Source organism: Lycorma delicatula, chromosome 1 (assembly GCF_047948215.1).
Source record: "Lycorma delicatula isolate Av1 chromosome 1, ASM4794821v1, whole genome shotgun sequence".
Classification (NCBI taxonomy): domain Eukaryota; kingdom Metazoa; phylum Arthropoda; class Insecta; order Hemiptera; family Fulgoridae; genus Lycorma; species Lycorma delicatula.
In genome coordinates, this window is record NC_134455.1 from 368,382,583 (window position 1) to 368,408,619 (window position 26,037).

The 26,037-nt window shown below is 31.2% G+C and overlaps 1 protein-coding gene and 1 pseudogene across 1 annotated transcript in view; one reads left to right on the top strand and one right to left on the bottom strand.

The window, feature by feature from the left end:
- The window catches only part of Swip-1 (EF-hand domain-containing protein D2 homolog Swip-1), a 298,599-nt gene that overhangs the window by 211,442 nt on the left and 61,120 nt on the right, over positions 1-26,037 (top strand). The gene's annotated exons all lie outside the window — the stretch shown is intronic.
- On the bottom strand, positions 3,410-3,528 carry LOC142318622 (5S ribosomal RNA; annotated as a pseudogene).

Here is a 26,037-nt window from a genome sequence, read left to right on the forward strand (position 1 = left end):
GAAATATAATAATAAATTTCGTGTATCGGAGTAACGTTCATAATTGTAACTTTCCCGATCGGGGGAGATAATTCGAGGCCAAGCCAAACCAGTTTTTTATGTAACGTTAACAGCTTCTCCATATTGTAACCCATCGGGTTAGTCTAGTGCTAAAACTCGTCATCGTAAATCAGTTAATTTCGAAGTCGAGAGTTCTAAGGTTCAAATCTTAGTAAAGGCAGTTAGTTACTTTTATATGGATTTGAATACTAGATGGTGGATACCGGTGTTCTTTGGTGGTTCCGTTTCACTTAACCACACGTCTCAGGAACGGTCGACTGTACAAGACTACACTTCGCTTACATGCATACATATCATCCTCATTCATCGTCTGAAGTAATACCTTAGGGGGGTCGTGGAGGCTAAACACAAAAAGAAAATAGAGTTTCTCCATACTGCCTAACCACCTTTCTCTTATTGTGTTTAATAATTTATCATGACGTTGCGATTCATAGATGTAATAACAATCAGAACGCACATTCAACTTATTAACAAAAAACATACTTGCCTAATCGTTTTGAATAAAGAAAAAAACAATTAAAAATATAAAAAAATTATTTTTCCTATTCTCTGTGTTATTAGAAATTTACACAGGGGAAGAATCTAGCTTCAACACTTTATGAGCATCACTGCGTCTTATCTCGTCATTTTTTTTTTTTAGAAAGGATTACGAGCTCCGAATTTTCTTCCCTGATAGGTGATTAAGTCGTTAAGCTTATAGTGCGGGTACCGAACAGGAAAAACGTATCATCAGTCCTTTCCAAACTGGATCACACCAGTATATATCGGTCTCACATATTCGATACAAAACTAGCGGAAACATGAACTAAAGCAACACATAAGGAGAAGAGTGGTTTGAAGTAATAAACGATAAGGAGCAGATAAATAATAGATAAAAACATATCGTTCTATTATTGAGATTTACATACAAAAAATGTTTTAAGTTATGGAAGAATACTATTTTTTTTCCTGTTTAGCCTTCGGGAATCACCGTCAGGTACTTCAGAGGATGAGTAAGAATGATATGTATGAATGAAGTGTAGTCTCAGGTCGACCATTTTCAGGTGCGGTTAATTAAAACCCAACCATCAATGAACACCGGTATCTACGATCTAGTATTCGAACCGTTATAAAAGTCAACTGTTTTTACTAAGATTTGAACGTCGGGGCTCTTCGCTTTGAAATCAGCTTATTTGCGAAGACGCGTTCACTACTAGACCAACCCGGTGGGTTATGGAGGAATACTGGAATAAAACGAACAGCCTCTCCCAAAAATATACCAAGATTCTTCCAAGGAACGGGTGTCCATCATAGTTCACAATGTGCAGGAATATTTTCCAGTGTATAGCAGCACAATATAAATCAAAGTCAATCTGATTTTGTGTTGATCAAGTTTAAAATAACCTTGTGACAAATTTGTTTTTTCTAAAGAACATTCTTTTCTCCACAACCAGAATTATAAATTTTCTATAAGTATTGTTTCATCATGTAAACCGTTCGATTAGAACCCTATTATTTAATTATTATGTAAGCATCTTAGGGAGAAAGGAATTCATATTCTACTTCTTTTTCCTTAGAGAAGGAAAAATTGGCCACTCGGATGATTGCGTATGATAAAGAAAAAAAAAGAAAATCTACAAAAAAAAGTATTGTTAATAAATATTTAATCTATATTCTAATAATATAAGTTGTTACATTATATCTGAATTGTACCAGGAGCATTCCACAAGGACGTAATTATTGCACTGTTTTAGGAAAATTCTTGGCGCGTTCCATAATTAATGTTTAGCAGTATTGATGCATTAAAGTAAACAGCACCTTCTAACGTCTAAACTACTAACTGTTATTCCAAACCTTAATTTTATTTTACTACTCATTAAAAAGGAGATTTTTTTAAGTTCTTTATTACTTTTATTAAATTTCTATATTTATAAAATATATATATATACTATATATATTTTTATATATTATAACCTATAAACTCGTGAAATCATTTTTTTTTTAGTTCATATTTGTAAAATGTTCTCTGCTTGCAATGTGAAAAGTATGTCGTTTAATGTATAGTGAAAAAAAACTCTATGTACAAATCTTATGTAAACCAAGGAAATGATATGATATTTACTTACAAGGAGGAGCTAAAAATCAGTAAAAAACTGATTTTCTTTCAAAAAATTTTTTAAATCTTTAAGATTCGTTACTGATAAACTTATATTACAATTAAATTATATTACAATAAATTATAACTCCGGTAAGAATGGAATTTATTTATTTTTTATAATAACCAATAATAAAAAATGTACTGCTTATATATTTTTTTATTTCATTTTATATATTTTTTTATAATTCCCCTCTTACCGGTGTGTGTCAAGTCGATAGATTTTTGGTAAAATTATTTATTATATTTGTGATTTAGTTCCCAATATGATTCTGAGGAAATATAAATAAAACATCTCCAAAACGTTTTACTTTAAAATTGAGTACTTTTTTATTCGTATTAAGACTCGAAATTTTTAATTTAATGATATAATAAACTATTTTATTATTTTAACATATTTTTGACTACTCATAGGGTGCGACTATGGTCTCTTTGCTACTCTTGAAGTCAGAGATAGTCTAAAGAAGGTATAAACCCATTTCCGTTAAGAATTAAAAATGAAAATTATGTTGTATAAGGCGTTTTTATAGAGATTAAGAAAAACGTTTCTTTGTATTGTCCGGGCTTTAGGATTGCGTAATTTTAGTAATATTAATCAACACTTAGGTACTTTTGAAATGTGATATATCGCTTACTGTTTTAGAAAATACTCACTATATGTAGTATTTTTAGGTTATGATTATATTAGTTTATTAGCCGGTCGGCGCTCGTTTCGGTCGCCATTCCCGTCTAGCCCGAGGGCTTCGCCGCTTGATCCCTGCAGTGCTAGTTTTACCTTCATGGTTGTGAGAATAATACTGATAAATAACAACTAAATTATTAGAAACCTGGCAAAGAAACTAAATTACGAAAGAAAGAAGTACACTTCACTTAAGAGCTTTTATTTCCTTTCTTTTTCCTGTTTAACCTCCGGTAATTACCTTTCAGATAATACTTCAGAAGATGAATGAGGATAATATGTATGAGTGTAAATGAAGTGTATTCTTATACAGTCTCAGTTAAACCATTCCCGAGATGTGTGGTTAATTGAAATCAAACCACCAAAGAATACCGGTATCCACGATCTAGTATTCAAATCCGTGTAAAAATAACTAACAATAATAATAACAGTAATAATTTACTAGGACTTGAACGCTAGAACTCTCGACTTCCAAATCAGCTGATTTGGGAAGGCGCGATCATCACTAGATCAACCCCGGTGGATTTAAAGTAAGACGCCGACAGCACGCGGTATTCCCAAGCGGTCACCCATCCAAGTACTAACAGCGCCCGACGTTGCTTAACTTCGGTGATCAGACAAGAACCGGTGTATTCAACGTAATATGGTCGTTGGCACACTTTAAGATCTATCCTGTTTAAACAAACCGCGGGGCTTTATAATATAGTCTCGAAAGTTACGCGTACTGAATCGAATGATTTACGAATTAATTACATGGCAGCTATATTTAAAGTTATATCACACACAAACACGGTAGACGATAAAGAATTATGTAAATACTGTTGGAGAGTAACAAATTGAGACACCCGATACATTATTGCACTGACAAAATCGCACAAGTTGCAGTAAATCCTCACTATTACAAATAACAGCTTGGAAACTTACGCTGAACATAGTATAAATATGGTAACCTGAAAGATGTACGTAGGTACGCACATCTTTCATAGCGAAAAATTTGTAACTTATTTTCTTGCCATGGTGACAGAAATATATTATGAAGAAAAAATCTGCTGTGGACGCTACATGACTTCCTTGTACGCCTATTAAATTACATATACATTTTTTTTTTTTAATGAAAAGAACTTAAAATTTTATTTCATTATTAACTTCTGATATTTTTTCATATTTAAAAAAAAATTATTTATTATAAAACTTTTTTACAATCGGAGGTTAATTGATTAATAAATCAATATATTTAAATTTAAAAAAAAAAGTTCTAATATGTATATGAAGTTGGATTCGAACCAATGTGCCTTCTCCTTGTAACATCCAAATATTTCATTTATTAAAATTTTATTTGGCTATAACTCTGGAACCAATGAAAATAAGTACCACTTGTTATATATATGTTGAAAAGCTCTCAATGACGGCTGATTACGACAGTTGTTAAGAAAAAGTCCAAAATCCAATTTTTTTGGATTTTGAGGTTGAATTTCATTTATTTATATATAAACAGATTTACATAATTTATATGTTATTTTTTTTATATTTAGTACTACATTTTTCTATGTTTTATTATCTATAATACAGTAGATTCGGAAAGTTGGCGTTCACTGGAGTTATGGAAATGTAATGACGAAACCCTTTTAATTATTACTTTGTATTTTTATTTCATTATTTTATAGAAACGGATATTACAATAACTGGAATAGTTAATAAAAGTTGTTGAAAATGATCTTTTCCAACATCAATACAACACTGCACATGTTTCAGTTTGTTTTCAAACACTTTAACCATCTGATATACTGAAATGTGTCTCGTAGGTATGCCGTTATTGAGGTTTTTAGTTCGACAATCGTGTGTGTGTTGCGATACACTGCTTGTTTCGCTGTCCTCGATTGAAAGTAATCTGGGGAAGTCAAATCGGGCGATCGTGCAGGCCACAAACCCCTCTAAATGATACACTCACCAAAGATATTTCGTAAAAAAGTCATTGACCTGTTTGCTGTGTACGTTATAGCTCCATCCTGTTGGAACCAACCGTGATTGATTTCCACTTCTGTTAACAGAGTAATGGAGTTTGTTAAAACAGCTCAGTAACGATCATTATTAACTGTATTTTCAAAAAGATTAGACCCACACAATGCGTGTTCTATTCACACCGACCCAGACTCCAATTTTCGCTTCGTGTAATTCATGGGGGTTAGTTGTCGACCACAGTCGTGTATTTTGTGAATTAATATACCCTTCCAGATGAAACTACGCTTCATCTGTAAAAAAAAAAAAAACGTAATGTTGAGGATACCTACAGAATTTTGGTCAATAAAACTTTTAAACCATTAATTCATAAACATATTTCGCTCACCGCCCACTTTGAGAATCAAAACTTTTCTAGTACCACCAACATTTTTAAACTTAAAATCTGTTAAAAACAGCAATTGCAATTATTGTTTTTAAACGTGGCATATCCTATTTCTGAGTTGAAACTTATATTTTAAATGAGAGCAATTAAAACGCATATTTAATCATATTTGAAAGTATTTTTATTAAAATTACTTTCTCTTTAAAAAAAATAAATTGGCATTTTCTCTTTAAAGTGAATTTTGGTTCAGAAAAATCGTAGGAGACGTACAAAAAAATAAATTATAGCTAAAGTCTTAAGCTTTTAAACGATTTTAATGCAGTTTACTGAAAACATTTGGTTTCCCCTATGCGCTCGATCGACACGAATAAAAACTTTCAAATTTTTAAAACTATTCTCGCTGATTTTTTTTTTAATTTAATGATTTTTGAAATCCGAAGTAACTGTCAAAAAATAAAGTATTCAAGCTTTAATTTTTTATTCGTCTCTCGAAGCTTATTGGTTACAAAGTTAAAGTACTGGAATACAATCATTTTTTATCGTAAAATTAAATATAGGTGTCCCTTTAATTTTTTGTACTAGTATTTAATTTTAGTTTTAAATATTAGGAAAACATAATTTTTGCCTTTTTTTAATCAGCCATCGCCTTCCTAGACCGCCTAAACGCCCCCAATTTTCTGTGGGTCTTCTACCGCCCTCCTGAAGCCTCCAGCGCTCACAAGGGGGGCGTTAATCGCCCACTTTGAGAACGAATGGTTTAAACGATTGGCAATCTAATCTTGTGATATAATACGTAGGTTTCAATCCTTGAACTAATTACTTTTCAGGGGAAAAGTTTCAGTTCTTTTCTTCCAGCTTTAATGTGTGGTAGCAATTCCTATATTTTCTTCTTATAACGAACAAATAAGGCAACCAACCAAACGCCAAAAGAAGCGAATGCACCATATAATTCTAAAGCATACATCACAGCAACTTTCCGAATGCACTGTTATATTAATAGATTATTGAATTCAATCTGGAGATATTTTAATACTATTGAAATTAATTTTCACTGCTGTAGATTATTACATTTTCTTTTGAAATGTATCAGTAAAATCTTAATTAAATCAATAAATATATGTAAGTTTAAGAACATAATATCGTTGTCGCAGGCTATCCCTAAAACTGTACCTATTTTTCATCCATTTAATTTTAAAGAATATAACTTAATTTAGAAGCTACAGAAATTATTTAATATGCTTTGTAATGTTTCTATTTATAATAATTTACTTATAAGTACTATGATTTTTTATGCATTTTAAATTTAATGGCTGAAAATCAAACATTTAAAATTTTAAAATAACTAAGCGGGACGCTCGAATGTGCAATTTTTTAAAATTATTAATTTATTTCGTAAGTTTATAACCTATTTGTATTAATAAATGGATATATTGTAAACTGTGAAAAATGCCCTGCCACATTATTTATTTAATTTAAAATGTAAAATCTTTTTAGAAGTTTATTTTCTCTTTAAATTAATGATTAATGTTAAAAGCCTCTTACAATTTGCTTTCAATGTAAAAGTAGTTCCTATGTAGAATAAAATTAAGTATATATTTTTACATATATCTACACAAAAACTTGACAGTTTTTTTTTACTTGCTACCTAACGTATGTTTTTTAGGTTGGTATGTTTTTTTTAACTTATATTACTAGTAGTGTAAACTTTTTATTTTACGGCTGCATTTTACATAAAAATTAATCCTTAAAATAATTTCACTATAAAATCTTGTAACGAAATAAAATAAAACAACATTATTCTTATTTTTCCTCGTAAAAACGTTTTAACTTAAGTTAAAATTACGTTAATTATTTATACATTTTATTTTAAATTTCCTATTGTTAAACGTAATTTTTTGCGGTTGTTAGTATAAAAAATAGTTAAAAAATAAAAAAACTTTCTTCCATTTACTTATAATGTCGTAAAAGTAAAAATAGCAAACAATTAAATCTTACCGTTTAAATTACTTATACTTTTTAATAATAAATCAGTAGATTTTATCATATCTATTTAATTACCTTGTATTGATGTACCTTTTTACATTTTTATTTAAATACACAACTAAATATTTATTTAAAACCCCATACGCATTTGACCAGTGAACCAACTGTTTTACAACAAAGAGAATCCATTAATTTCCTGCTTTACACTACCTGAAGCGGTCGGAGGTTCTTTCTCTGGAAGTAATGATGTTTACTATAAGGCCAGCCTCTACGATTAACAGATTGAGAAGTTGTTGAATTACGATTTGTTTCGGATCAGTAAAGAAGGCAACAAGAAAAACCATTTCAACCCAAACTTACCTTGATAAACCCGGCATGAGGTGTCTTTTGCTGTTAAAAATGGTTTATTTTATATTAGCTTATTTTTACACGACTGTCCAGAAATGAATGTAATGTATTTAGGGTGTATGTATGTATGTTTGTTCCACCGTAGCAGCTCAACGGCCGATTTAGATGTATGACCCCGCGCTGGAATCCTTATATTACCGGGACTGTCATAGGCTATATAAATATATTTATTTATATATATGTATCAGTGGAGATTTTCCGGTTGAAGCCCAAACTTTAATGAATTGAATTAATGAACTGTGAACTCTGAGCCTCTATCACTGTGTCAGTTGGGTTTGAACTGAATGATTCGAATCGATCGAATGAATATAATATTACAAAAATAATATAATTAAATTTACGTTAAATAAAATAATATTAAATAAATTTTTAAAAAATCTCTGTTTAACTAATAATGGATCTTCTGTGGAGACCGCGTGTCAGGCTAGAGTGGTGATACATGAAAACACCTCGAGCGAGGCTAGACCAATCATCACCATCAAATGATATCAAACGGGGTGCCCGTAGGGCTCTGTGTTGAGAGGTGCACTGAGCTGCTCTTATAATATCTCTGTAAACAATCAATCGATTTCAGAATTCAAACTGGGTATTTGCTAGTATTAATACAAAGTCACGATGGAACCAAACCAGAACAAAAAGAGCAATGTTTGTCGATTGTTTTCTTTTCGGCAACCGTGATTTTTAATTTTTAATATTTATCTGTTGTAACTGATTTAAAAAATTGATGTGGACACCACGTAACTTCGTTGTACGCCTATTAAATTACATATACACATTTTTTGCTGTACTTCATTTAAATTTATTTCATTTGAAAGTGAGATACAATCTTCCAATTCTTTAATAAAGTGGACAATTACATTATGGTGAACACTACATTGCATCACATTATTTTGTGGTGTCTGTATCAGCATTTTATATTAGTTTATATATTAATTTTGTTTCACGTCGCTACGTTATCTATAAGTAGATATGTGGTGCAAGCGAGAACATGTCGGATCCGTAACCATGCTCACATCGGTTCGAATCCGACTTACATATATTTACATATATTTTTTTTAACTTTCTTTTTTCTTAATTTAAATATATTGATTTATTAATAATTCTTTTCTTTTCTTTTAATGTGTGGTAGCAATTCCTATATTTTCTTCTTATAACGAACAAATAAGGCAACCAACCAAACGCCAAAAGAAGCGAATGCACCATATAATTCTAAAGCATACATCACAGCAACTTTCTGAATGCACTGTTATATTAATAGATTATTGAATTCAATCTGGAGATATTTTAATACTATTGAATTAATTTTCACTGCTGTAGATTATTAAATTTTCTTTTGAATTTTATCAGTAAAATCTTAATTAAATCTATAAATATATGTAAGTTTAAGATCATAATATCGTTGTCGCAGGCTATCCCTAAAACTGTACCTATTTTTCATCCATTTAATTTTAAAGAATATAACTTAATTTAGAAGCTACAGAAATTATTTAATATGCTTTGTAATGTTTCTATTTATAATAATTTACTTATAAGTACTATGATTTTTTATGCATTTTAAATTTAATGGCTGAAAATCAAACATTTAAAATTTTAAAATAACTAAGCGGGACGCTCGAAGTGTTTAATTTTTTTAAATTATTAATTTATTTCGTAAGTTTAAAACCTATTTGTATTAATAACTGGATATATTGTAAACTGTGTTAAAAATGCCCTGCCACATTAGGATTTGAAGCTAGAATCTTATGGATGAACGGTAATGTTACTATTATTTAGCCAAGAGGATATGGAAGATCTATAAATTTATGCTTATCCATTTTAGAAAGGAAAGTAATTGAATATTTTTTGCCAACAAACATCTTAAAAGAATTTGTCATCGTTTTAAAATGAATAAATCTTTATTTAATTTAAAATCAATATATTTAAATTAAGAAAAAAAAAGTTCAAATATGCATATGAAGTTGGATTCGAACCGATTTGGCTTCCCCTTGTAAGATCCAAATTTTCATTAATTAAATTTTATTTGACTATAACTCTGGAACCAATGAAAATAAGTACCACTTATAATTTATCGTTGAAAAGCTCTCAATGAGGGCTTATTACTGCAGTTAAGAAAAAGTCCAAAATACAAATTTATTTAGAGGTCTGACTGTACACACAGTTTTGGCCCAGACGATTGCAATCAAAAGGGGAGGTGCACAACTAAATGTTACAACAGTCCTAAATACAAAATTTCAACGTTTTACGGCTAATCGTTTTTGAGTTATGGGAGATCCCATACGTACATATGTACGTACGTACAGACGTCACGCCGAAACTAGTCAAAATGGATATTTTGAAATCCGAAAACCGAAATTTTTCACGATAACAATACTTCTTTTACTTCGTACAAGGAAGTAAAAAACACAAAGCTCTCAATTCGATCCGTATGTTTTTTTTCTGTTTTAACGCCTTATTACGAGCAAGTGCACGCAGAATTCGAACTTTTTTTTTTGGGGAGGATGTTTTTCTGATAGTCCGATAATAATAAATGTTTTCCGGTTAGCTCAGATGAGATGTGTTAAACGAAAAATTGCATGGTTGTTCTGAATATATTTTTACTTCTTCGGCTGATTAATAATAAATAACTAAATACTTGCTGTTCATTATTTATTAAGTACGAGTAGATTTTATTGTTTTAAAGTTGATTTAATTAAAACTTATAGTTTTACTATTATTTAATTTTTTTTTTTATTCTGCATTAGATTGCCTTAAAAAGGCTCGTATTAACATTTAAACTTTCAATAGAATTTTCTTTTTGTATAATTCACAGATCAAGATGGTTTTGTATTCTTTTAATTATGCCTAAATTTCATTTTGTTTTAATTAAGTTTGCTTTTGCTGTATTTATTTGTTAAGCCACAACTTGTGTAAGTATGAACCCGTCTGAAACAAAATTACTTTATTATACAAAGTAAGGTCGTTATTTTACGTAGGCCGTCCAGCTTCGCTTATTTCAACAAATAAAATATAAAGAGAAACTTCTTATATGGTAATTTCAACTTGGGTAGCGTTCTCTGTATATAATAATACGTTATTATTACTTTACTGTTTTGTTGTTATAAAAATTTGACTGGTTTTATATACTTCCCCATTGTTTTTTTATTGTGTTAAGTATTTAGCTTCGACAGATATATGTTATCAATCAAATATGCGTTTCAATTATTATAATTTTTTGTGTTCGTTACTGTTTAATCCTTTACAATCCTTTCTAAAAGCAAACTCACTAACCCTGGACGCCTTAATCTGTTATATATGATCCACTATTATTGTCTTTATTTTTACAAAATTTCACCATCTTTCTCTTCTCTAATTTGTTTTAAAACCTCTCAATTTCGTACCCTTATTTATTCCATGTCATTCTCAAAATTCTTTTGTAAAATACATTTCAGTAACTTATATTATTTTTCTGGTTTTCGTACAGCCTATGTTTCCTTGCCATAAAAATTTACTTTTCACAATAATTAATTTTAAAAATATTATTCTAATTTCTAAATTAATTTGGTATCAGCAGATTTCTTTTATTTAATTTTTCTGTATTTATCTTTTGTCAGGAGGGTGTGTTAACTTAAATAGTAAATTTCTGTAACTTGTTTAATGTGTTTGCTGATTTTCCGTGATACCGGAACGTAACCCCAAAATTCGATGATTGGTACATGCTTTTTCTTTCTATTAAATTTAGTTTTACCTGTATAACAAACATCATTACCCTTAAAAAAAAATAATGTTTGATTGTACGTGGGTCACAACCGTATGAAAAACTTTGGTGAGGTATTTTAAAGCAATAAATTAATTAACCTTTCTCAGTCATGAAACAAATCGTTTTATATACAATCTGTATTTATCGGAGATAATAATGGAATTATTAACTTTAACGGTGTTTTATATATATATATACCTACACAGAAAGAGAGAGAACAAATAAGCGTACGTAAGGCATTATTCTTTAATTGTTCTTTCCTTTATTTATGTCTACTGGAAGTACTTATCTGTTGAACACCGGAACATTAAATAGGTTTCTTATGTTAAATTGTGTCTTGAAGTGGTAGATAACTTAAATTAGAGTTTCCCCTTAAAATATATTTTTAAAAAACTGTTACATTATTTTTACAACAATAATCAATTCAAAAAATAAACAAAATATTTATTGATATCAAAATTGTTGTATTTTTATGTGTGCCCTTCTATATACTAGTATGTTTCTTGGTAAATTATAAAAATTAGAAGTTTTTATTTTATATACGAAAGGTTATCTCTAAAGTGAAGACCGTTTAATTGTAAAAAAAAATTATTCTGAAAACTTTATAAATATTTTCTATTTCTCTTAAACCTAAACCTTTAAACCTTAAACTACTCTTTAAACCTTATACTACTTCTTTATATAATCGCCACATGAATTAATACATTTATCGTAGCGATACACCAGCTTCAATATACCATCATCGTATTCTTCTGCCGCCAGTCCATTTAGCCACTGATTAACAGCATTTTTCAGTTCATATTCACCCGCGAATTGTTTACTACTCAAAAATTCTTTCAATTTTCCAAACAAATGGTAATCAAAAGGAGCTAAGTCCGGACTATACGGTGGATGATCGTAAATTTCCCATCCAAATGTTCTCAGTAAATCACGTGTCGGATCCGCAACATGTGGACGTGCATTATCGTGGAGCAGGACGACGCCGTCGGTCAGCCGCACATATCGTCGATTTTGAATGGCGCGCCGTAACTTAAGTAGAGTTTCGCAGTAGGCTTCTGCATTTATATTCGTTCCACGTGGCATGAAATCGATCAGCACTATGCCAAACCGATCCCAAAAGACTGTGGCCATCAGATTGCCCGATTTCATTTATATATATATAATATATATCACATTATAGAAATAATACAATTCTTATAATTATTCGTTGTTAATAAATGAAATCGGGCCTGTAAGAGTTTTGAAACAATTTTTTCTATTTTTTGCTTATTGTACGGAACGCTTTAAGATCGTTTATTATATATTATAGTATATCGATTGTCTATTCCGTATATGTAACATGTATTTATTTAAACAACATTCTAAATTAATAACAGTTTTTTATAATAGAAATGGTAGTGTTTTACCTTTTTTGATATCGGTATTATTTTATTAAAAACAGTTTTATTTATATTACAGAAATTTTTATTTTTTGAGCAGAAGAAATGATATCTACAACAATTACCGTACGGTTTACAATTTCATTGTAATTTTTTGATATACTAAAGGATATAAAAGAAAATCTAGTTTTCTTTAAACCCGTGTTACTAAAAAAAATCCCTACCATCCATTCGCGTTCTGTTTACAAGTTTTAAATTAGTGTAAAAGCCGGTCTCCGTGGCGCGAGTGGTAGCGTCTCGGCCTTTCATCCGGAGGTCCTGGGTTCGAATCCCGGTCAGGTATGGCATTTTCACACACGTTACAAAATCATTCATCTCATCCTCTGAAGAATGCCTAACGGTGGACCCGGGAGGTTAATAAACAAAAAAAAAAAATAGTATAAAAATGTTATTAGACACACCGTCTTGAATGCACGTATCAGAAAAACTTTTGTTTTTTTAGACCAGTGGTATCTGTCCATAAATTAATTTCTTTGCTATTACATTTTTTTATTCCATTCTTATCTTTGTTGTTATTATTATTGAGTCACGATTATAATGTTTTTGATTAATTAAGATAACAAATTCTCAAAGCTACACTCTAATACTCAATGTTTCGTGTGTTTCAAAATGAATATCGGGGTTTTAAATTTATGTAATATTTATTAAGTGTTACTTATATTAATAAATTATACATGAAATGAGAGCAACTCATACAGTTTTCCGATAATTGTTCAATGTGAGCACCATTTGTCACACGGCACACATCCAGCAGATAGGAGAGTTCATCCTGTACTTTAATCAACAAGTCTGGAGTAATTGATACGACAGCTGTTTCAGTCCTGTTTCTCAAGTCGGGTAGGTCAGGTGGTAACGGTGGCACATATAAATATATGTGTGTGCGCCTGACCTGAGGAAAGGATCACTTGATCCTTTTTAAACCTCAAAAGAAAAAAATCGCACGGGGTCAGATCGGATGAACTTGGAGGCCACGGCAAACAAGCTCTGTCATCTGGTCCTAGGAGACCGATCCTTTCCTTTCTTTTTCCTGTTTAACCTCCGGTAACTACCGTTTTGGTAATTCTTCAGAGGACGATATGTATGAGTGTAAATTTAGGGGACCGATCCAGCAGTCGGGTAGAATTTCATTGAACCAATCACGTACAGCGTTATGCCAATGAGGAGGCGCACCATATTTTTGCCAAATAAAGTTCTGTGGGTCATATTGCAGTTGAGCACAGAGCAATAGTTGTAGCATATCCTAGGGTTACGCACTAATGACTGCACTCTTACACGTTCAACTAGTCTTCGGACACACTCGGTCGTCGTGTTCTCTTCCCTTTACAAATACATCCAGTATTTTCAAATTGTTATACCATTTACGAATATTATTGTCACTCGAGGGTTCACAACGAAACGCACGTTGAACGGTAATTACAAATTCACACTTTGCAAACTGCAAAAGACGGAACAGTTTCTGTTGGGGGGGATTGCTATCTTTGCTACAAGCGCTTTCAAGTGGAAAGTACAGGAAACAGTATATGAACTTGCGCACAGCTAAATCTGTTTGATTTGCTCTTTCATTTCATGTGTAATTAATCAATGCACATGAAACTTGAGAAATGTTACATAGCTTTAAAACGTCGATATTCATTTTGAAATACATGACTAAAGTTGCATATTTGCTGTCTACGCATATTACAACACTTCCTTACGTTTTATTGTTCATTAATTATTTATTATTTATCTTTTTGCTTTGTTGCAACGTTATTTACGACTATTTCTCCAACGGAAGCATTTTTAGAGAGAATAAGGAATATTCTTTTAGTTAAGTAGAAAACACAAAGTCACTATTACACTTCTGGCATACTTTCAACAATATGTTGGACCAAGTACTGCGATTATTTTTCATAGGTGAAGGGTATATCGGGAAATCCGAAATTTAGCGAGAAATACGTTTACGGAACCGTGAACTGGATGAAAATTGTATAAACGTAAATGATAACAAGCACGTGAACATCGGCTAACACCAAAATAAAGTGAGATGCGGCTCGTGTAGCGCACTAGTAGAATCGTATCTGATGAATTTATGAGGTGGCAGGACATAGCAGTGATGATTTATATGAACAAATATTGGTAGATATAACAGACCCGTAATAAAGGTAAGCAGAATTTGTTTGATTTGTATATTTATGAAATAAATTAAAGAAATAATAAAACATAATATGGAAAAATACAGACAAAGTAAAATGGTTAATTTCTTTACCGATAACCAGATAGATCCTTTTTTTCTGTCAGTTAAAATAATCATAGTGTGTTGCAAATAATTTTATTTAAAAAAAAAAAGTTTAAAAGTGTTTTTTTTTATTTCTGTTTATTCTCTACGCACTTCCAAATTTAATTACTATTATTTATCAATTTTTTGTTCATTTTAATTATAATTCATTGCTGAAGTAGCGCAGAGAAACCATCATATGGCTCTGGGTTGTAAACCGTCGGGTATAGAACATTTTTCATTAGCAAAATGACTTCCTTGTACGCCTATTAAATTACATATACACATTTTTTAAAGAACATAAAATTTTATTTCATTAATAACTTCTGATATTTTTCCATATTTTATTTATTGTTATAATTGAATTATTATTTATTGTAAAAGTTTTTTACAATCGGTGATTAATAATTTAAATTAAAAAAAGGAGATGAAGTCAGATTCGAACCGATGTGCCTTCTCCTTGTAAGATCCAAATATTCCATTAATTAAAATCTTATTTGGCTATAACTCTGAACCAATGAAAATAAGAACCACTTATAATTTATCGTTGAATAGCTCTCAACGAGGGCTTATTACTGCAGTTAAGAAAAAGTTCAAAATCAATTTTTTTTGGATTTTGGACATTTTTGGTTTAGTTGATTGCAATCAAAAGGGGAGGTGCACAAATAAATGTTACAACAGTCCTAAATCCAAAATTTCAACATACTACAGCTAATCGTTTTTTAGTTATGCGAGATAAATACGTAACATACATACTTACGCGCGTACGTACAGACGTCACGCGAAAACTAGTGTTACTGAACTGAATTCAGGGATGGTCAAGATGGATATTTTCGTTGAAATCTGAGAACTGAAATTTTTTGCGATTACAATACTTCCTTTACTTCGTACAAGGAAGTAAAAAGGAGGCGGTAGTAGCTGCAATTAGATTTTAGCCTGTTATTACTCAACTAATATCGATTACTTCGTTTCGATATGTACGAAGTCTGTAAATAAAGTAATGAGACTAGTTTTTTTGGCAGCCAAAGTGGCAACAATGTAAAGTTACTAGTATACATATGGGTATATGAATAGCTGATTTGTATTAGGTGTTAATATTTTTAGTCTATTGTTGTCACGTGTGATGTAAACAAATTTTTCGTGAAACGAGTTTTTGTATGCATTGAAAAAATGAGTGATACTAATTATGAACATCGTTGTACTATCAAGTTTTGTGTTAAATTCGGTGAGATTGCTACTGAAACGTTTTAAAAATTAAAAAGGGCTGCGGATGATCCACGCTGTGAAAGACCGTTAACGTAAAAAAGTGACAACAATGTCGAGCGAATCAGACAAATCAAAAACGGAAAGCATGCTTATTTGTTTTTTCGATTGTAATGGCATTGTCCATAAGGAGTTTTTGCCTACAGGACAGACTGTAAATCAATATGTCTACCGAGAAATTCTTGAAAGACTGCGGAAAAGTGTTGCTCCCGTGAGATCAGACATCAAAGACAACTGGATGCTGTATCATGACAATGCACCTTGTCACACTGAACTGTCAATTAATGAGTTTTTGGCAAAGAAAAACATTTCTGTAGTTCCTCAAACATCTTATTTACCTGACTTAAGTCCCTGCGACTTTTCCTGTTCCCGACCTTAAAAAACACCTCAAGGACACCATTTTGGAACAGTAGAAAACAAGAAAAAAATTAACCGACCATCTGAAGGATATTCCGGTTTCTGAGTTCCAACATTGCTGTGAATAGTGGGAAAACCGTTTGAAGCGTTGCATGGCTTCCCAAGGGTACTATTTCAAAGGTGATAGAGCCCATGTATAATTGGATCGTAAATAAAAAATGTTCCTGAACCAGTCTTATTACTTTATTTGCAGACCTCTTATGTTAACGGTATGTAACTTCGGTTACTACCAATTCTTGGAAAGTGCAGGCCAAAGAAGAATTAAGAGGTCTTCGGACGAAGAAGAGGGAGAAGAAGAAGATGAAGAAGAAGGAAGACCCACTACTCGTCTCAACATCACGGACTGGAGTCCGGAACAGAGCCCAGCAGAGATGCGTCCTGAAGGGCAGCCATAGCAGAAGCGGATGAAGAGCTTCTACACAACCTCTCCTTTTTAAAACTTACAAGTAGAGTAAAATAAACCAGCAATTGCGAGTCCTCCGGAGTAGGGGTCGCATTGCTCCCTCCTGATAGTCAGTGCCCCGTTGTGGCGTATTCCTGCTAGCCTATGAAGCGTTAGCACCGAAAGGACTTCAGTAGACGGTCTGAAGGGGAATTACGTCGGGAGGACAGGCTTCATAAGCCTAGCCTTCCGCGGTCGGCCCATAAAAATGGGTTCGATAACGCTGGTTCAACAACGGATTGGAATGCAACTAAATCCGTCTTAAAATCACTAAATAATAAACAAAACTTAAAAAATTATACCCGCCATTTAAAATAACCCTTTTAAAAAAAACAAGCCCGATTAGAATCATCCAGCAGCAAGGGACTCTGTCCAGGTTCTGCGATAAGTAGGGAGAAATAAACTCCCGCCAACTTTGCATTCCATTCCATTCCAGACCTCGTATATCGATACGAAGTAAATGAGACAGGATATGTAGTTAATAAAAGATAAAATGAAGTAAGCTGAAACATCGATCTATCGATTTGTAGGTAGGGCTTTTACATTAAGGAATAAAAATGTTGATATATTGCACTTCTAAAATATTTTCTATTACCTATTTGGGTGTTTTTCTCTTACGCATTTTGAGTCGATTACAATACGTGAGCTGAAAGACGGCCCCTCACCAATTGCATTTAGTGCACTCACTAGTCATTGTATTGAATTAGTATTTTGCGTTTGCATTTTATATACAAATGTGGCTTGTTTTTAGTAATCGGATGATGTCATCTAGTTAGATAGTACAACAAATCCCGTTTGACCGTTTTTCCTAAGCCAGTTGACAGTTCGGTTTGGAAATGGTGAGACAAACCTACAGCTCATTTAGTGTATATGTTCAAAAAGAAAAATGCTGCCAGTAAACTACATGTCTAAGGTGAATTCTAAAAAAAAACCCTAAGGAAATGGTCTGTTCCGTACACAATAACTCAGGGTTGAAAATCGTATCATTCTTACTTATTTGTCCGTATTAATCTGTATCATTAATTATCGCAGGAAGTTTATACAGTTACGTGTTATAGTTACAAATTTGTGGTTCGTTTTTGTTATTATATAGGCTTATTTTATAGTATTTTTTGTGAGGTTTAGATTTTCACAGCTGAGGCAGCATTATTATGTATTCTTTATCGACGTGAAGTTTTTTTTCTGAATATATTATTCTTTAGTTCGGTTTGATAAATACATTCAACGCTTGCACCCGCATCCTTTTATATATATATATATATATATGTATGTATGTATGTATGTATGTATGTGTGTATTACTCATAAATGAAATCTGTCGTGGTAAACATATTGTAATTTATGTATGCGAGTTCGACATCGTATCATATGTTTTTTACGTTTCTTTTTTACGTAATGTATTTTTTTGTTTCTTATAATACCGCACTTCCTGCTTAAAATGACTCATGTTTTTTTTTTTGTTATGAAAATGGTTTTTTGATGTGCCCGCCACTTTTATGTCTTTTACAGTTTCTTTTTTTTACTATTTAATCCTTTGTTTTTCATTTTTCATCTGTCTTGAAAGATTATAAAGTAGACATTATAAATAGAAGTTGGGAAGGGGGAAATACAGTTGGTTTTTTTAAATCTGTTCCCTTGTACCTGACTTCATTATACTTTTTTCTTCATGTTATATTATAAAAATATTTGATTGTATTGTTAATAATAATAATATATATTTTATAAAAGAATCGTCAGTCTTGTGTAAATTCTTATGATGAAACTGCACGCGTGCGGTTGTTGGGGTTTTTTTATCGGCAGAATTTATCGTGTTTTAAGGATGAGTCAGTCATCACGACAAGAGAATAAGAATGACATTTAACTATTGTTGTAGCCTTCCGAACGGTCTACTCATTGTTAAAATTAAGTAGCATGAAAAACCTGCGCAACTTTTTAAAAGTAGCGTTAAAATTTCTATTTATATATTATTATTTATCTGCGAAAAAATGATTGAAAAGGAAGATAAAGCTAGTATTCACCGACATTGTAGTTGTATAATTTTTTATTTATTTAATATTTTTTTTAGGGAAATTTAAAAAATATTCACTGTGAAATTTGTTGTAATGCTCTTGCTTTTTTGTGTAGTATACATATTTTTTTTACATAAATTTAGTAATTTAAAAGATGAGAGAGAGGAATTTCCAAACAAAAAAAAATGTTAACGAAAAAACTAATTTTAGATAATCGATGGTTGAGTCGTTACTTAATGAAAATCCATCATAAAAAAAGAAAATAAACAAAATATGTTATTTGATTTTCAAAAAATTATTTAAAAAATCATAACAGTTTCGGTACACAATATCTTCCTCAGGTGGTAGAAACAGTATTCGGTTTGTAACACCTGAGGAAGATACTCTGCACCGAAACAGCTTTTGCGAGCTTTTAAATTTTTTTTTTTTTTGAAAATCAGATAACATGCTTGTTTATTTTCTTTTGTTAATTGTAATTTTACTTTACTAGAGTTCATTTGATTTGATGTTAGCTTGACTTAGTTACAACAATACAGAGTAACAATTGCGCACAGAATAACTCTCTAGTAAATGTATTCTTTAATTAGTCGACTTTCAGAGCATTTATAAAACGTACTTTTCAGTTTTTTCATACGATTTGTAATAAATAATTAAATCATTTTTAAAGTACAGTTAAATCTCATTCGCGGGGGCTAGAGACAAATTCCGCGAATATAGAACGGAACTAATACTCATTTAAGGAATAATGGTTAGGTTCTATGTAAAAGGAAAAAATCTTGCGTAATTACGTAGGGCAATGTTACTGATGAAATACAGACGGCAACATTAATTATAAGCTCAGGTTTACTACAGTACATAGGTATATAACACAAAAAAATTTAACGGAGTATATTTCCTAATTTACTCGTAAGCATTTACCGAACTGTTTGATTTAAAAACTCACTACAGTATGTACTGCGTTAGAAAACGGTATTACATGTTCAAATAGTACTCTGTAATTTTCTTAAAAATTCAAAAAAACAGCACTACATTACTACGTACACTCAAACTAAAATTTCTGTAAAGGAAATTTATAAAACTAACCAACAGCATTTTGGATTACATTTAAAATTGTAATTTTTCCTTGTTTCGCTCTTGTTTTAGAATCTAATGTGAAGTTTTGTGTATTCTTGCATGGCATCTTCAATTTTGCGCTTAAAGATTAAGCTTCTATTCAAAGATAGATCAGCATTTATAAAAACTGGATGAGTTAATGGGATAATTTAATGCCTTCGATAAGCGTTCTGACATTTAACTGTTTTCCAGGAATTCTATCTTCTATTTCTTCACGTTCATACTCTACCAGCGCCATTAAATCTTTTAATATTTTTATTTTTTAATGCTACTACATAATGTAATGTTAGCAAATACGTAGAATTTTAGCCACGAATATAGAAAAGACATCGCAAAAGACACCGCGTATACCGGAAGCGCGAATAAGGAGATTTCACTGTACTTTATATTTGCAAAATAGTATCTTATTTTTTACCATGAATCTAGTTTTTGAATACAGAAAAATCATTCAAAACGGTGACTGTTTGACTGCCACTCACAGGGAATTTCGGCGTCATTACAATTTAGTACGTCATCTTCGTGTTTATGATCTTGCTATGCGGTCAAAAGATTGGTTGAGAATTTTGAGGAGATGGGTTCAGTTTTAAAGAAAAAACATCGTTAGGAGCTCTATGAATTCGGATCGAACCACAGATAATATTGAAGTTGTTCGGGCTTCGTTCACATGAAGACGTCGACGTTCTGCTCGTAAACACGCAACAACAGTTTTGACCTTCAGCCAAACAACCGTTCAACGAATACTTCACCAGGAGTTACAATTCCATCCATACAAAGTGGAAATTGTGTAGCAGTTAAAACCAAAATTAAAGGGGAAATTCACGAGTTTTCCACATAAGTGTTTGTTGCAAGTGCCATGCAAAATCTTCGCCTTCTATTCAAGGAATGAATTCAACGGGACGAATACAATTCGATATTGTTTTCAAATACTGAAAATTGGTATGTGAACCCTTAATGGTATGTAGTGTACCATTTTAATTTTCAACAATAATATTTGCAAAACAACATAACAATAACAATTATTTCAAAATTGCTCGTTTTCCTGGTTTATTTTATGTGATCAGAATTTTTGACAAATATATGCATATTATTGCATAAATAGCATGAAGGATTTAAAACCAGTTTTTGGTGTTTGTGTAATAACGATAGTGAAAGCAAAAGACAACAAAAAAATTTAAAAAAAAGAATTAATATTAAATATTAAAAAATAAAATAAACATACATTTTTTCGAATTTTTAAATTATTTGTAATAAATATTTTATTAATTATTTTATTTACACACAGAGAGAGAGAGAGAGAGAGAGAAAGGGAGTGGGAGGGGGGAAGACAGTCACTCACTCAATTAGTGGGTTATTCAATAATTAAAGAGACAAATAGCGAAAGTAGAAAAGCTACATAATAGAATTAACTGAAAGTGTCTAACGTTGAAGTTGGCATCACTGACATGTAAAGTAGCTCTTCGATAAGAATTTCCATTATTATAATCTCTTTTTATCAAAGCATCGGCACCGCTTGGAATCGTGTACGGTGGAAGAACAGAAGGCTGTGATAAGATTTTTATTCTCTGAACACAGTAAACTAGCCAAAATTCACTGGTAGATATTAAACCAGCATGGTAAAATGTATATTAATTGTAAATAAAGTGCAAACGTTTTACAAAGTTAGAAATACATTTTTATAAGTGCGGATCGAAGATTTTAAATGGGGCAGAAGAAATATTACCAATTTTCATAGCGGAAGACAGGTGGAAGTTCCGAATGACGTTTTGCAAAATCGCATTAATGATTTTATTCGCAAGGACAGACGCATAAAAATTTAGGAAGTATCTTAAATTTGTAATGCGAGTATCGGTATTGTCTATTTCTTTACCCATAATAAGTGAATTAGGGCTAGATGTTTTCAAGGTGGATTCCGGGACACTGAACTCAATATCAAAAAAGTACCGAATTTACATTTGTATGATATAATCGACGATTTTTACCGGAAGATCGTCTAATCATTTTTTTTGTAGATCATTAATCATTTTTAACGATGAAAAAGATTATAAGTGAGTAGGATTCGAACCCATATTCTTCCAGATGATTTTAATTTTTAAAAATATGAAATTTTTACTCGTAAAGAAATGTGTATTGTTTGTAAAAATTCAACTCAGTTGATGCTCAAGTGTTCACAGATGTTCAAGTGTTCTATATATTATATGGTCAGTGTATTGCATCACACGCGGTAGGGGTAGAGGGGAAATCAGCTGGCCCATGACGCTTTTTCATGATACTCGTTTTTTCTCAGTTCCCTCATTCAAGTAGGGAATTGGATTACTGTACCGGCGACTGGCTTCTTGCTACGACGTTCCGTCCGCTATACTATTAGAAATATCTACATCACTTAAAGATCCCAGGTAGGGATTTCCGAGCATTTATGTATTTTTCGATTTATAATAATGAAATTTAAAATTTCTCATGAAATTCCAGTGACATTTTAGATAAAATTTGATCTCATAGTATACTTAACTGTGTGTTTAGCCTTATTGCAATTGAAAGCTTAAATGAGATTTGTGATACTTCGAATAATAAGTTATATTTTTACGATGAAAAATACCTACTCGTAAACAAACCATTAAATCAGATAAATTAATGTATCAGCTTATAAAATAAAACCAGTTTTCATATTTATTATTAAATTATAATTAAAGCGTTAGTATAATTATACTTTTCGTAAAGGTAATAATCTGTTATAGTATTTTTCAGGAAAGATACAGTTTACCTTAGAAATTATTTAATATAAAAAATTTAGTTAACCATGGTTTTTCCTGCGTTCTTGTTTTGATTATTATTAATAGTATATTTGAGGAAATCTTTTATAATTTTGTATAAAACTGTCATCCGTTTTATTTCAGTTTTCTTGATTATTCATTTTCAAATTTTTTTATCTTCGATAAGATTTTCTAAAATTCAGTGTTAAACTGAAAATAAATCAGTTTTAATCTGATTAATATTTTTAATCTGTGGAAAACAAAAAAAAAATATATTCTGTAAAATGTTTAGTATTTAAATTAAAATTTGATTTTTTTTTTCTGGAGCTATCAAAACTGGTGCTGACTGCTTTATCATTTTATTTTTTATCTATTCATAATTCATCAACTGATATCGGGAAAAATGTAAAGTTATTGTTTTTGCAATGAACAATTTTTTTCAAACAAGGAATGAAAAATATGAATAACATAAATATTAGAGTGGATTTAGATCTGGAAGAAGTTTTGCAGAGCAGATCATTAATCTCAAACAGATTTTACTATACCAAAAAATTAAAAACCCAAAATTAGTTACAATTTTTATAGATTTTAAGAAAGCCTATGACTCCATCCCCAGGGAATCTACTTAAAATCCTTGAAAGAGTTATAATAGATCCAAAGAGGATAAACTTCATAAAAGAAACACTTTTTTTGTCTTCAGTCATTTGACTGGTTTGATGCAGCTCTCCAAGATTCCCTATCTAGTGCTAGTCGTTTCATTTCAGTATACCCTCTATATCCTACATCCCTAACAATTTGTTTTACATATTCCAAACGTGGCCTGCCTTCACAATTTTTTTCCTTCTACCTGTCCTTCCAATATTAAAGCGACTATTCCAGGATGCCTTAGTATGTGGCTTATAAGAAACACAACAAACACAAAATCAAAAGTGAAATTCTTAGGGAAAATTTCAAAACCGTTCGAAATTAAAATTGGAGTAAGGCAAGAAGTACTGTCTTCGATACTCTTTAGTTGTACCTGTTCCATTCCACGTCGAATGCTGCGATCTAGTGGGTGCTAGCCCTCACCGGAACGTTTGCTCGTACTAGCATTCTACGTTAGAATCCTGCGCAGTGCGGTCACATTTTTCATTTCATCCGGATGGACAATCAGTGTTACTCATCGTTACTAGCATTCTACGTCAGAATTCGATCCAGAGCGTTCGTATGCACCTTCAGTCCGGATAGACGTGTTCGGATGAACGTTTAGTTTATTAGTATAAGTTATGTGTTATTTAATTTAATTATATATGTAAAAATATGCATCAAGTTCAATTATACATTTCATTAACTGTCAAGACGACGAATCATTAAACCATTATTCAACAAGCAACAAGGCGTTGTCTTCATTCATCACCTATGAATATACAGTACAACCTCGCTCTAAATTCTACCAGTATCCTTGAAAAAGTTATAAGAAAATGGGAGAAAGAACTTAAAAAGTTAAACGTACATGAAAACATAAAAATGGGTACTAAAACTAAATTCAGAAATACAAACAGATGATATTGTAATTTTCGCAAAAGATATAGATGAGTCTAAAATCAAAATTCAGGAACTAAGCGAATGTGCAAGCAAAATTCGTCTTCAAATTTCTTATGAAATTAAATTAACTGGTTTTCCAATGACAGACAACAGAACTCAAACCCTTAAAATTTCCGACAACAGAGAAATAAGTAGAGTTCAAAAATCTAAATGTTTTGGAGAAATCATAATACCGAATATAGTTGAAAAATATGGGATGAAGAATAGTGTATGAAAAATGGAAACTGCCTATCAACTCATGAAGAATATTTACAATAAAAAATCCCTGTCATACTCGTATAACTCCAAATTGATGCACTATTTAGTCCTAGCTGAAGCACTGTATGGAGTAGAATGTATACAGTTTTTTCAGAACAAGAAATAGCAAAAGAAAAAAAAACTAAGAAAAGTTTTGCACCAAGTATGAAAATGGAATTTATAAATTGAAAAGTAGAAAAGAAATTTACAAATATACAGAAATAATAGGGAACTTAATCCGGAAACGAAGATTACAGATTTTCGGATATTTTTACAGAATGAACAACCAAAGATTGACAAAACAAATATTTAATTTCTACATAAACAGAGCCACAAAGATCAACCGGTTTAAAGAAATAGAAACACATCTAAAAACATTACACATTTCTAAGGATCTCTGTAAAGACAGAGATAAATTTAGAAAGCGATTCGAGAATCTAAGTTTCCAGAGAGAAAGAAAAAGAAGGATATAAACCTGAATAGATGGACGGAAGAAAGACGATAACAACAGAACAAAAGAATGAAAACCTTTTGGGAAAAGAAAAAGAAGTCAAAACTATGTAAACGTAATCCGTAGAGGTCGGAACGAAAAGAAAAAACTCTAATGTGGACACTACGTAACTTCCTTGTACGGCTATTAAATTACATTACATATAAATACAATTTTATTTCATTAATAACTTTTGATATTTTTTCTTTTCTTTTTTTATTGTTATTATTGAAGTATTATTTATCGTAAAACTTTTTTTACAATCAAGAGGTTAATAATTAATAAATCAACATTTTTAAATAAAAAAAAAAAGTTAAAAAAAAAGAGATTAAGTCTGATTCGAACCGATGTGCCTTCTTGTAAGATCCTAATATTTCATTAATTAAGCTTTTATTAGGTTATAACTCTGGACCAATGAAAATAAGTACCACTTATGATATATTATTGAAAAGCCCTCAATGAGGACTTGTTACTGCAGTTAAGAAAATGTCCTAAATCCAAAAAAAAATGAATTTTGTGCTTTTTTGGATACTTTTGATCCAAAAGTTTTTGGAGTCAAAAGGGGAGGTGCACAACTAGATGTTACAAAAGTCCTAAATCAAAAATTTCAACATTTTACGGCTGAGTTATCAACACTCCTCGTGTTTAAGTTATGCGAGATACATACGTACATACATTCAGACATCATGACGGAACTAGTGA